A 14,796-nucleotide genomic window follows, 5' to 3' on the forward strand; every position below is an offset into this window, starting at 1 on the left:
TTCTATTTTTAGTTTTTTAAGGAACCTCCATACTGTTTTCCATAGTGGTTGTATCCATTTACATTCCCACCAACAGTGCAGGAGGGTTCCCTTTTCACCACACCCTTTCCAGCATTTATTGTTTGTAGATTTTTTGATGATGGCCATTCTGACCAGCATGAGGTGATACCTCATTGTAGTTTTGATTGCATTTCTCTAATAATTAGTGATGTTGAACATCTTTTCATGTGCCTCTTGGCCATCTGTATGTCTTCCTTAGTGAAATGTCTATTTAGGTCTTCTGCCCATTTTTTAACTGGATTGTTTGTTTTTTTGATATTGAGCTGCATGAGCTGTTTGTATACTTTGGAGATTAACCCTTTGTCTGTTGTTTCATTTGCAAATATTTTCTCCCATTCTGAGGGTTGTCTTTTCATCTTGTTTATGGTTTCCTTTGCTGTGCAAAAGCTTTTAAGTTTAATTAAGTCCCATTTTTTTATTTTTGGTTTTGTTTCCGTTACTCTAGAGGTGGGTCAAAAAAGGACTCACTGTGGTTTATGTCAAAGAGTGTTTTTCCCGTGTTTTCCTCTAAGAGTTTTATAGTGTCTGGGATTGTGCTTTTCATCATTGTTTGTTTCCTCTATAGTTTTTCTAGGTCCTTGTTAAATGTTTCTTGTATTTTCTTCATTCTACTTCCAAGATTTTGGATCATCTTTAGTATCATTACTCTGAATTCTGTTTCAGGTAGACTGCCTATTTCCTCTCCATTTGTTTGGTCTGGTGGGGTTTTACCTTGCTCCTTCATCTACTGTGTGTTTCTCTGTCTTCTCATTTTGCTTAACTTACTGTGTTTGGGGTCTCCTTTTCACAGACTGCAGGTTCATAGTTCCTGTTGTTTTTGGTGTCTTCCCCCAGTGGGTAAGGTTGGTTCAGTGGGTTGTGTAGGCTTCCTGGTGGAGGTGATTGCTGCCTGTGTTCTGTTGGATTAGGCTGGATATTGTCTTTCTGGTGGGCAGGACCACATCCAGTGGTCTATTTTGGGGTGTCTGTGACATTATTATGATTTTAGGCAGCCTCTCTTCTAATGGGTGGTGTTGTGTTGCTGTATTGCTAGTTGTTTGGCTTAGGGTGTCCAGCACTGTAGGTTGCTGGTTGTTGAGTGGAGCTGGGTCTTTGTGTTGAGATGGATATCTCTGGGAAAGCTTTTTCCATTTGATATTATGTGGAGCCAGGAGGTCTCTGGTGCACCAATGTCCTGAACTCAGCTCTCCCACCTCAGAGGCAGAGGCCTGATACCTGGCCACAGCACGAAGACCCTGTCAGCCACATGGCTCAGAAGAAAAGGGGGAAAAAAAGAAAGAAAAAAATAAACCTATTAAAATAACAAATTATTATAAATAAAAAATTAAAAACTAATAGAAAAAGAAAGAAAACTAAAGAAAGAAAGAAGAGAGCAAGCAAACCAGAAAACAAATTGACTAGTGTTAACAAGCTCTAAAAACTATACTAAAAAGAAAATAAATAAATAAAGGACAGACAGAACCCTAGGACAAATTGTAAAAGCTATGCTATACAGACAAAATCCACAAAGAAGCATACACATACACACTCACAAAAAGAGACAAAGGAAAAATGTATATATATCTATATGTAAAAAAAAAGGAAGAGAGCAACCAAAACACTAAACAAATCTACCGATGATAATAAACTCTAAATACTAAACTAAGATAAACATAAGACCAGAAACAAATTAAATGCAGAGAGCAAACCTGAAGTCTCCAGTTGTTGCTCCCAAAGTCCACAGCCTCAGTTTTGGGATGATTTGTTGTCTACTCAGGTTTTCCAGAGATGCAGGTACATCAAGTTGATTGTGGAGATTTAATCTGCTGCTCCTGAGGCTGCTGAGAGAAATGTCCCTTTCTCTTCTTTGTTTGCACAGCTCCTGTGGTTCAACTTTGGATTTGGCCCCTCTGTCTGTAGGTCGCCTGAGGGCATCTGTTCTTTGCTCAGACAGGATGGGGTTAAAGTAGCAGCTGATTAGGGGCCTCTGGCTCACTCTGACCAGGGGGAGGGAGGGGTACAGAATGCGGGGCGAGTGTGCGGCGGCAGAGGTGGCAGAAGCTGGCGTGACGTTGCAGTAGCATGAGGTGCACCATGTGTTCTCCTGGGGAAGGGGTCCCTGGATCACAGGACCCTGACAGTGGTGGGCTTCACAGGCTCCTGGGAGGGGAGGTGTGGATAGTGACCTGTGCTTGTACACAGGGAACCTGTTGGCTGCAGCAGCAGCCTTAGCATCTCATGCTTGTCTCTTGTGTCTGCACTGATAGCCTCGGCTCACGCCAATTTCTGGAGCTTGTTTAGGCGGTGCTCTGAATCCCCTCTCCTCGTGCACCATGAAACAATGGTCTCTTGCCTCTTAGGCGGCTCCAGACTTTTCCCCAGACTCTCTGCAGGCTAGCTGTGGTGCACTAGCCCCCTCAGGCTGTGTTCATGCAGCCAACCCCAGTCCTCTCCCTGGGATCTGACCTCTGAAGCCCAAGCCTCAGCTCCCAGCCCCTGCCCACCCCGGAGGCTGAGCAGACAAGCCTCTTATGCTGTTGAGTGCTGGCCAGCACCAATCCTCCATGCGGGAATCTCTCCGCTTTGCCCTCTGCACCCCTATTGCTGTGCTCTCCTCTGTGGCTCTGAAGCTTACCCCCACCCACCCCCTGTTTCCACCAGTGAAGGGGCTTCCTAGTGTGTGGAAACTTTTCCTCCTTCACAGCTCCCTCCCAGAGAGGCAGGTCCCATCCCTATTCTTTTGTGTCTGTTTTTTCTTTTTTCTTTTTCCCTACCCAGGTACGTGGGGAGTTACTTGCCTTTTGGGAAATCTGAGGTCTTCTGACAGCGTTCAGCAGGTGTTCTGTAGGAGTTGTTCCACATGTAGATGTATTTCTGATGTACTTGTGGGGAAAAAGGTGATCACCAGGACTTAATCCTCCACCATCTTGAAGGTCTTCCCCAGGCTAGGCTTTGAATCTCACTTTGGAAGCTGCCCCCGGGGAAATAGGGCAAGTTCTTAATCCAATGCTGTGGCTCTTTAAACACACACAGACTTTGTGGTTGACTACATGTAATTCAATTATGGTCAAAAGATTATTATAACAGGTAATGAATTTCTGGAAATTTCTTCCAGTTCTACATTCAGAAATAGAATATATATATATATATATATATATATATATATATATATATATATATATATATACACATACACACACACACACTATATATATATAATATTATCTTCCTAAAGATAAACTCACTCTTTTCTTTCTTTATTCTTTTCTCCTTTCTTTTCTTTTTTCTCCTTCTCTCCCTCTTCCTCTCCTTCCCTCCCTTCCTCCCTCCCAGACTCTCCCTTTGAGGCACTATTTCCAGTGTGACCCCTTATCCTGGATACCAGCTCCCCATCCTAGGTGGCTTGGCTAAAGCAGAGCCATCTGTCTGGAAGGTGGTTACTTCTTTGAGTGGCTGCATATCAGTAAGGAAAAAACAATTCCTTTGGTACTGACACACCAGATTTGTAGAAACAATGATTTACTGAAAAGAATATGCTCTTTTCAGTATATTCAGGGCAACTGATGGGGCTTTCTGTCTCGGCTTTAGTTTAACAAATAGGAAGTGTCAGTTGCAGATCACTGGGCTACTCCAGGATTTATGATCATTCCACATCTTTTAGGCAAAGGTGTTTTGGAACAGCAGCTCATTGAGTGCACATACAGCCATACCCTGCCCCCCCCAATACCTACCCACACATACTTTCTTCTCTTTATAGGCATGGAACATTGGGTGCCGTGAAGGTAAATCTTGCCTTGTAATGACTATTTGGACTGCTTTCCTACAGTCAGTAGTCAGCCTCTCCGTTGTTTCCACTTGGGTAGATGAATGCATCTATTTTTTAAAGCAAGAAAAAAATAAAGGAGTAAGAATAAGAGAAGTCACCTCTACCAATTTTCCCAAACTTTTTTTAAACATCATGGCATACATAGATATTATTTGTACAATTGACCTAGAAAAATGGATGAGGCTGTCTTCTAGGATGGGGAGGGATATTGCTGAAAGCATCAGTATATCAGATACACCCTTTTAAGACCATTTGGTATTCTGTGTCATTCTGGTTGAGAAGCTCTGCTTCAAGTACATATTAATATATTGACTGATTAATTAATTCATTTACTTATCTGTTCATTTATTCAACAAATATTTATTTAATGCCTACCATGTGTCAGATAATGTTATAAGCATGAGGGACATTGAACAAGTTAGAGAAGGGATCAGCTCTCATTGATCTAAGATTCTAGCAATGGAATGTGGAAAGGTGATTGGACAAATTAAGTACAATACTTTCAAATATAAATAAATACAAGGAAACTTATAAAAGAGAATGGAATAGACAGTGATTGGAGTTTGGACAGAGACAGGAAGCTGTTTTAGAAATGGATGGGTCCTCTCTGAATAGGAATATTTGAGCTGATATCTGAAAGGTATGAAGGAGCTGGCGCTACAAAGACCTGGAGGAGAAAAGTGGTTCAAGAAGAAGGAACAGCAGATAATACGGCCCTGGACACCCCCTGATATTAGGAACAAGACAAGGATGTATGTTCTCACAACTCCTATTCAACATTGTAATGGTAATTCTAGTCAGGGCATTCAGTCAATTAAAAGTGATAAAAAGTCATCCAGACGGGAAAGTCTGAGCTGTTTTTACCCATGACACTTCTGACACCAAATGTATGAGTTTTTTCCCACACCAAACAGTTGTCTAATTCTCCAGACACCAACTGGGTGTTCTATAATTCAATTTAATTCTGACACAAAATCACTGGAGCTAGCACAGACCCGATAGGTTAAGAGCTCAGTCCCACAAGACTGCCCCCACTTCAGACTCCTGTCTCAAGTCCCAGGTTACTACTCGCACTTGTGACTGGCCAGCTGTAAATCAGGGGTTCCCATGACCCTCTCCTTGGGTTTGATAATTTATTAGAACAACTTACAGAACTTAGGAAAATGCTTTACTTACTATTACCGTTTATTATGAAGGATACAACTCAGTCTGATGGAAAAGATGCATCAGGCAAATTATGGGAAAAGGGGCACACTCTGGGTGTGCCACGCTCTCAGCATCTTGTAGTGTTTACCAACTCAGAAGCTCCAGAACCCCATCATTTAGGGGTTGTTAGAAGTTTCATTACATATATATAATTGATTGTCACTGGCCATTGGTAATTGACTCAATCTCCAGTCCCTCTACACTCCTTTGAGATCAGGGAGGGGGCTGAAAATACCAACCCTCTAATCGTGCCTTGATTTTTCTGGCAACCAGCTCCCATCTGAAGCTATTTAAGATCCCTCAGCTACTAGTTATCTCATTAGCATATAAAAGACACTCTTATTACTCCAGAGATTCCAAAGGTTTTCAGAGTACTGTGCCAGGAACTGGGACAAAGTCTAAATATGTTTTTATTATATCACAAAAAGAATGAAGTTAAACTATCTGAGTATGACATGACTTTGCATGTAGAAAATACTCAGAATCCACAAAAAGATATTAGAACTAATAAACAAGTTCAGGAACATTGCAGGATACAAATCAGTGTACAAAAAGCAATGGTATTTCTATACACTAGCAATGAACAATTCAAAAGTAAAATTAATAAGTTAGTCCAATTTATAAAAGTATCAATGTCAATAAAATGCTTAGGAATAAGTTAAACAAAAGAAGCTGCAAACCTGTACTCTAAAAATCACAAAATATTGTTGAAATAAATTAAAGTATACCTGAATAAATGAAAGTCATCCCATGTTCATGGATCAGGAAACAGTGTTGTTAATATGGAAATCCTCCCCAAACTGATCTACAGATTCAATGCAATCCCAGTTAATATCCCTGCTGCTTTTTTTGCGGGTATTCACAAGCCTAGAATAGCCAAAGCAGTCCTGAAAAAGAACATAGTCAAATTACTCACACTTTCCTGTTGGAAAATTCAGTACAAAGCTACAGTTTTCAAGACAGTATGCTACTAGCTTAAGATTAAAAATATCAGTTAATGGAAAAGAATTTAGAGTTGAGAAATAAACTGATACATATATGGTCAATTGGATTTAGATAATTATGTCAAGGCCATTCAAATGGGGAAAGAATCAGCTTTTCAATAAATGGTTGAAGCAATGAAATATTTATACAACTGGATAACCACATGCAAATAAATGAAGTTAGACCCCAGAGTATACTTGGGTACACTCCGTATCAGCGTGGCAGTCTTACCTAGAACAGAATAATCTTGGCCAAATATGCATCTCCTCACAAACCCAGTTCTATATCTTACGTGGAAACTAGGAAAGAAAATGCTAAAAAGCACAGTAGACTCAAGATTTCATAAATGAGCTCTGCAATAAGCTACTTTTAAAATTAGTAAGTTTCCCATTACTGGTGTTCTAGAAGATGCTAGATGGCTTTTGATGAAGATTGCAAATAAGGAGATTTCCAAACTGGGTTATACAGATAGAAAAGTAAGGGAAGTACAGTAGAAATAAGTTGCAAAGCTAGAAGTGTGTCTTTTGATTCAAGGGCAAATAATTTTAAAGTATTTTTGATGTTTTTGTTTTTATTTTTATCAGTTTATGGGCCATCTTTTAAAATCACCTCATGCTTGTTTAACATGCTGACTCCTGGGTTTCATCTTATGTTTACTATGTCAAAATTTCTGTGAGGAATGCCAGAGATTTTTGTAACCTGTCCCTCAAGTGATGGTTAGGAGGACTAAACTTTGAAACATACTGCTCATGTACCAAAATGTTCATTGCAGCGCTATTTACAATAGCCAGGAGATGGAAACAACCTAAGTGTCCATCATCAGATGAATGGATAAAGAATATGTGGCACATATATACAATGGAATATTACTCAGCCATAAAAAGAAATGAAATTGAGCTATTTGTAATGAGGTGGATGGACCTAGAGTCTGTCATACAGAGTGAAGTAAGTCAGAAAGAGAAAGACAAATACCATATGCTTACACATATATATGGAATTTAAGAAAAAAACTGTCATGAGGAACCTAGGGGTAAGATGGGAATAAAGACACAGACGTACTAGAGAATGGACTTGATATGGGGAGGGTGAAGGGTAAGCTGTGACAAGGTGAGAGAGTGGCATGGACATATATACACTACCAAACATAAAATAGATAGCTAGTGGGAAGCAGCCACATAGCACAGGGAGATCAGCTCAGTGCTTTGTGACCACCTAGAGGGGTGGGATAGGGAGGATGGAAGGGGGGGAGATGCAAGAGGGAAGAGATATGGGAACATATGTATATGTATAACTGATTCACTGTTATAAAGCAGAAACTAACACACCATTGTAAAGCAATTATACTCCAATAAAGATGTAAAAGAAAAAAAAGTGAACAGGGGGTTGCAGTCTTACAAGTCAAATTTGCAAGTGTCAAAGTCTGTTATAAAGTGCAGTTTTGAGAACCACAGGAGTTTTGTGATTAAGGTGTTAAAGCAATGCCTTTTCCAGGACCTTCAGTAAATCATCTCCTGTAGTTTTTGATCTGCCTTAAACTTGTCCTTGACCATGCATTTCAGTTATGCATACCCTTGAGTCCTCCCACATCAAGTAGCACTACGTATTACATGTCATCTGTTCAGGATTCTGTTTAGAATTTTTATTGACCTTGGAATTTTCTAAAGCTCATTTTTAAGATTCTGGGTTCATACTATAGAAAAAATAATAGCTACAATTTTGTCTAATAAGCAGATTTTACCATCATCCTGCATCTGGTTCCTTTGGGAATCTGGTACTTGTAGGGCCTTCAGTCATATGGATCCTCAACTCCAGCCACAGAGGAGAGCATCACCCAGGTTGGACCAAAAATAGTACTTCTATTCCTGGTTACTGTTCAGCGACAAGTGCATATCCCAAACTGGGACAATTAGAGTATATATCAACATTTTTCTTCCAGAAAAAACTAAATATATGGTCTCTTTCAGCTGAGGATACTAAGCTTTGGAAGTATGAATCTAAGGTTATCCATGATCTTCTTGACATTCAAGCAGAAGTAGAGGTGAGGAGTGTTTGCCCCTCACCTCAAGTCTATGGAAAGGAGTTTAAGAGGACTACATGGATGTCTTAATTTGTGTCCCTTACAGTTTTGCCTAATTCTCATTCATGCCAGAGAAGTCTAAATGGCATGAGACAAGTTGGTTACCCATTGGTGAACCAAATTAAAGACATTTTTATAGGGCTGCTTATACTTCCTGAGTTTGTTGTGAAAACTGATGAGCGTTTCCTGTAGACTTAAAGGGTCATGTCCATATTATCAGTATCTTTGGTTCTGAGCAAGAGGGACACCTAGAATAGTAATAGACCTTAGCAGAGGGAAATTGTGGATATTAGAAGATGCTAGGGGCTGAAGGCAGTTTTAGAGAGGAAACAGAAGAGAGATTAATTGGTGCTTGTTCTGGCTCCCATCCATCTGTTCTTCAACATCCTCTCTCTACCCTTCTATATCTGCTCCTTGCTCTGGAAGGCTAACCTTTATGCACTACACCAAAGGGTTCCCTTGCCCTTTGGCTTCCAGTTGGGTTTCCCAGTGGGGATCCACATCAGAACATCTGAGGGAAGGAGGAGATCAGGTCAGGATATTTGTTTCCTAGCTCTTTTTCTCTGAGGCCCCTCAACCTTTCATATCCATTTTACCAAAGGTCTCTGTTTTTCTTCTATTGACTTTCTCTACATGACTGTTTCCTTCTGGGTACTGGTGACCACTCCCTTCCCTTATCCATGCAGGGCTAGAGGTGGTAACTCCCCCTGTCACTAACCCCAGGTTATTTCACTTTCCCTTGTGGTCTGCATATGCTCCACCTCCAGTTTTGTAAATAGTCCCTCTTAAAGTAAACCTTCTTCAAATGATCTGGATTTGAGGATGCCATCTGTACCCTGTGGGACTCTGATGGGTACAGCCCTCATCAAGGAAACTGCAGATAAGCCTGTCCAGAAATGTGTCATGCCTTAGGAACCCATGAATCACCCTGCCAGAAAGGCAGCCTTAAGTTCAGAGAATGGCAGACTTAGATTCCCAGGTCAGTATTAGTCATATACAGAGAGTCCGACTCCATTACCTCTCCTCCCTCCCCCTGCTCAAACCCTGGTTAGAATATAAACCTGAATTACCCAGTAGGGGAAAGAGGAATTGAAAGACAAGGTGTGAAAAGAACATATCCCTTTCACTGACTTCAAGGGGAGGAGAGGAGCTTTAACTTTCTATTAAATATGCAGTTTTAATTATTACATGGGGCTGTATATTTTATTTGTTCTCAGAGGACCTGTATTACATAAAAATTATTTTAAAAATCCATGAGTCCAATAGCATTTTTGTTTCTTTTTTTCCCAGAGATACAGAAAGAAATAGCCAAACTAAATAAATATAAGGGTTCAATGAAAACAAAAATCACAATAATAAATGTGCTTTATGATTACACTGTACTTGTTCAAGGTGATGGCTACATAAGTTACATAAAACTGTATCCACTTCTCAAATGAGAGAACAATTTCAAATCCTCTTTGGGCAGTAATACCGTGCTTTTCTTGTACAAAGAATTAATACTGCTGAACCACTTCACTGCTTACTAGATGAAGACAGTTGTTAGACTGTCAAACAGTTATTACTTCTAAGCCTGGGCTAATACACTATGAGGAGCATAAACAGTGTTTTCTTACCATGGTAATTCACGCCCACTGTAGGAGCCGACTGAGCTACAAAGATAGTTGCCCTAATTCTGTGCCTTGGTCATAGGTAGTTTGGTTGAGTATAACCCTACCTGTGCCTCCCCCAAATTGCAGCACCGGGGTGTGGGATATAGAACATACTAGAGAAGAGCCAAAGTGAAGACCAAGAAGATGATACTTCATACTACGTTGCAGGGATATGGTAAGAATTATATAAGAGAAGATATTGTGAAATTGGTGGCTTGGAGAGTTCAGTTTAGGAAAATGTAAGGTGTAGGTCTGGTTAGATCATCTAGAAAGTGGTTTTATGAATATACAGAAGCACTACTACTTATATGAAATGTTTACCTAATGTGGCAAAGAGGGTCACAACTTCTAAAAGGAGCTATTGACGGATGAACAGCAGGAGATTGCAGATTAATCAATGACATTCCTTCATCCACAATAAATGTACTGATAGACTTTTTCTCGTGCCAGATGCATTAGGATAACTATTAATTTGTTTATCACTTATATCTTTTAGTCTGACATATTCCACGGAGTCCTTATGGCAGCTGGCTTCACAGTTTTCCATATGGCAGAGTCTTTGTGAACTGCAGATCTCTTTTGGGACTAAGAATAAGCAGACACTTCATTATAACACAGGTACGCACTGCTGAGATCTTTGCTTAGTGAATATAATTAATATAATTAGTTAGTCAGAGGTAGCTGAAGTGAAGCAAAATAATGCTGTGCACATACATGGGTGCTTTAGAGGGTTTTAACCTTATTTTTCTTCCCTGACATTTGAATGTATTTACTTCCCGGATCTTTTATGGTTTTGAATTCTTTTATTTTGCCTGTATTCCAAGATCTGGCAACTATTGATTGACCTTCTGTTTCTGTTGCTTCTGCTCACCCCTAGTTGATTTCAGGTAGAATATGAGTTTGAGTTAATTGATAATTGTCCATTTTGTAAGCATGAAACTCCTGCATATAGCATGACCTTCAGACAACTAGAACAGTTCTCAAGGTAATTATTCATGCATGCTGGTAATCGATCAGTCAGTCAACAAATACACTCATGCAAAATTGACCCGGCTACTGTGACTATGTGGGGACTACTGACCATGGGGGAGAAACTCTCACCATCTTTCTGTCCCACATGCCAATACATCAGAAGGACCCCCGCTGGTAAACGTTACTGTACAACTGACTGCCCGTGAGCCCTGGGCTATACTGTGTGGAATGGAATAGGCTGGCTTCTGGACACACAAGTGCAAATAGTGGGATTAACTGTCTTTTGTTTGGGAAGACCTAATGGGTCCACCCCTAATGGCACTCAACATAACATGAGGTGACAGATCTGTACTGTGACCGCTGATTCCTGGCTAGGCCACCAGAATGTTTCCTTAAAGCTGGGCCTTCACCTCCCCATAGGGGTGGCTCTGGGTTGGTGAAAACCAGGGGTGTCCTTACCTTCCTTATAACTGGACAGGGCACTGCTGCTGTTGACTCCCTTTCCATTGACCTGGCAAGCGCTTGGCTCCGCATCCTGACAAATGACTGTTTTTAGCATACTAGGTATCTTACCCTTGATACTCTTTAGCTGCTTGTGTCTGTATTGTATTTGTGGTATCTGGTTGCAGTGCCCCCTACATACCTGACCCCAGGGATATCTAGGAAGAGGGGCGGACCAAGACTGTAAGGGTCGTGCAGGGTATGTAGGGGTGCAGTGTATGGTCAGGCCACTCCAGATGGCTGCTCTCTTGCTCTCTGTACATCCCCTGCCCAACCAGTGTCTGCTTTACGCATATCTTACGCACTCACCTTCCTACATATTTGCCCCAGGCCCCATCTAGTGATTGTTCTTATCAAAGGGGTGGTGAGCGGTGTGCCTCTATTGGTCAAAAAGAAATACACTTGTGCAAATTCATATGTTCTTTTAATTTTAAAAATTGGTATTATAATTAATAATAATTTGATTTACTCGTTCCGATGGTATTTATTGTGTAGCTTAATTATTAGCAACTATTATACCCACAATACCTAAGGAAAGAGGCTACAAAGCTGACACTTATCTTTATTAAATATCAAGTATACACACATATGAAGTTTATAAACCTATGTATCAAATATGTATAAACACACATATATATCTTTTTCATCAAGTATATTTTAATCAGTTTCATTGAGGTATAATTTCCATAAAATGAATCCACCAGTTTTAACTGTACTATTCAGTGAGTTTTGACAAATGTATGTAGTCTTTTGACCACAACCATAACAAAGATATATTATATTTGCATTATCTCCTGAAGTTGCCTCTGGACTTTTTGCAGCCATTCTCCTCTTCCCAATTCCAGGCCCTGGTAACTATAGATCTGCCTTCTGCAACTGTAGTTTTGTCTTTTCTACTATTTTATATAAATGAAATCATACAGTGGTTAGAGATTTGTGTTTGGCTTCTTTCCCTTATGTTGCTTTGAGATTCATCGATATGGCTACGTATATCAGTAGTTCATTCCTTTCCATTTCTGAATTGTATTCCATTGTATAGAACACAAAACTGTTTTATCTATTCATCAGTTGGTGAACATTTGGCATTTTCCCAGTCTGTGGCTTGCATGTTCGTTTTTTGACAGTTTGTCTTGAATGAAAAGTTTTTATTTTGGATAAAGCCCAATGTGTCATTTTAAAATGATTTTTACTTTGTATATCATTTCTAAGGAATGTTTTCCCTATCCAAGGTCACAAAAATTTTTATTCTACATTTTCCCTAGAAGTTTTATAGTTCAAATTCTTATATTTACATCAGTGATATAATTCAATTTATTTTTTCTATATGGCTTGAGGTATATATACATTAATATTATATATGCATATATGTATATACACATATCTGTATCTATCTCTATATACACCTATATGTATAAATATTTGCATGTAGATATCCAGTTTTTTTGGCTACTTAAAAAATCCTTTTCCAATTATCTTAGCACCTTTATTGAAAATAAATTGACCATATATGTGTGGTTCTATGTCTAAAACCTCTCTTCTGTTCCTTTGATTGGTACATCTATTTTTATGCCAATACTACTCTATTTGGATTACTGTAGTCTTTAAAGTAGGTTGTTGAATCGGACAATATGAGTCCTCAAAAATTCTTCTTTATTTCGCAGATCATTATGGTTATTCTAGATCTTTTGCATTTCAATAATAATTTTATAATCGGCTTGTCAAATTCTACAAAAAAGCTGACTGGGATTCTGTTTGGTCTGTTTGCATGTATTGATCAATTTGGAGACAAGCTGACACTGGAGACAAAATCTGAATGATTCAATGGAAACAGTGAATCCCTGGTAGTTGCAAAAGAATGTAAAACTAAGGTAGACTTTGGGATGTACAGAGTTGTATGTGGAGTAACATCAGGATAATAAGGGATTCCCTGGGATAAATACACCTTTAAAAAAACCCTAAACAGTGATGTAGGGCATGGCTAGTTCATTTCTGATGGTTGTTTTTTCTGAGGTGAATATTCAGTGCTGATAGTAGTTTCCTTCTCTTAGGCAATAAGGAATGGTAAAACAGGTGGATCCATTTCATAGTGATATTGCAAATGTGGATTAGAGTGTAAGCCATATCTATAGTGCACATAGTTCTATGGGCCTCATTTAAATTCTGCTTGTCTTCAAAGGTAAAAAGCTTAACACTGCGGCAAGAGCTAAGGAAATGATATTCTGAACCTTGGTTTGCAATCACTGTGGAATAGGTAGTGGCTGACGAAAAGCATTGGATTTCTTAGTCTGGTGCTTTATCTTGGCATGAATCATATGATACTACACATTTCCTAGGGTTTGCACCTACCCGAATTCAGAGTCATAGACTGCACTTTCTTAAACAGATGTACACAGAGGGGAAGGAAATCATGTCATAACTGTAGAACCCAGCTAAAGCTCTGTCCAACTGAGGTATAGAAATGGAAATGAATGGATAATGTATATCTATTACACACATTCTTCTAAGTAAAAGAAAGACCAAGCCAATGGCCACGTTCTCATCATTGGTTGTATCCTGATGAGCCATGCTTGAGCCAATTAAGAGTGGGGCTCAGACTGCTTTGGGGTAGATATTTTTGTTTTCATAACAGAACTCTGGTTTTATGAAGGACACAGGTTGTGAAACATAGCATACAGTTAAAACAAGTGAGCTTCCACCAGCACGTTTGGTACTTCTTAAGCTTTTGAGCCCTGTAGAGGTGTTCTAGAGGGAATGATTCTTCAACAGGGAATCTAAATCTTTCCAGGTAGAGCTTCCAGGTTTTGAACTTGCCCTCGGAGATCCAGAGCACCTTTTCTCAAAGAATATAACCCTGATCACCATGTACAAACTTGTAGAAAGGGTCCCTGTAAGAAGGGACTAAGTTGGCTCTATGATAGGCTGAATCACACTAGCCTGTGCCACAGAAATTTGCCAATAGGATACTGGCAGACCAGGAGGAAAGTTGAGGCATATTGTTGCTTTTGACTCTCAAAGACATGGTAAGGCATAAATTCTCACTGAAAGGGCCTGACTTACCCATATCCAGGAAGTCAAAAGCTGCAAATTAAGTCTGTGCTGAGAACAAAACTTCTAGCATTACTATGATTTATAACCAACAGAAGGTATGCAATTCATTGGTATAATCACATTTAAATTAGGGTTTGATTTCAATCAATCATACTGGACTATAAGGAGAAATTGCTCCTTGGTATGAGCTGGTCATCATTAGGGATAGATAAATGATTAGAGGGCCACATGCTGTACCTCCAGGATGTGATTTGGGCTTAATTGGCATTCTCTGTAGGGCAGCTGGGGACTGAACAGTCATCTAACCTGAACTCTTCTTTCATCATTAGAATTTTTAAGAAAGAAATATTTGGAGATATTCTGCCAGCTAATGTGAAGTTTCCAGGCTGTTTCTGGCCATTGCCATTCTAAACGGCTACCAGTGGTGCCCTTTTGTGCAATGAATCCATCTTGTTCAAAACCCCAAAGTGCAAAAAAGTAACTCTGTCAGG

At 39.6% G+C, this 14,796-nt stretch overlaps 1 long non-coding RNA gene across 1 annotated transcript in view; it reads left to right on the forward strand.

Moving 5' to 3' along the window:
- LOC309797127 overlaps positions 1-10,403 on the forward strand; it is an 877,962-nt gene extending 867,559 nt beyond the window's left edge. Inside the window, exon 3 of the long non-coding RNA XR_014292551.1 lies at positions 10,281-10,403. This is a non-coding gene — a long non-coding RNA (uncharacterized lncRNA). The remainder of the gene's footprint in view (positions 1-10,280) is intronic.
- Positions 10,404-14,796: the final 4,393 nt, after the last annotated feature.

The sequence above is a fragment of the Mesoplodon mirus genome (genome assembly GCF_964341445.2).
Source record: "Mesoplodon mirus genome assembly, chromosome: X".
Classification (NCBI taxonomy): Eukaryota; Metazoa; Chordata; class Mammalia; order Artiodactyla; family Ziphiidae; genus Mesoplodon; species Mesoplodon mirus.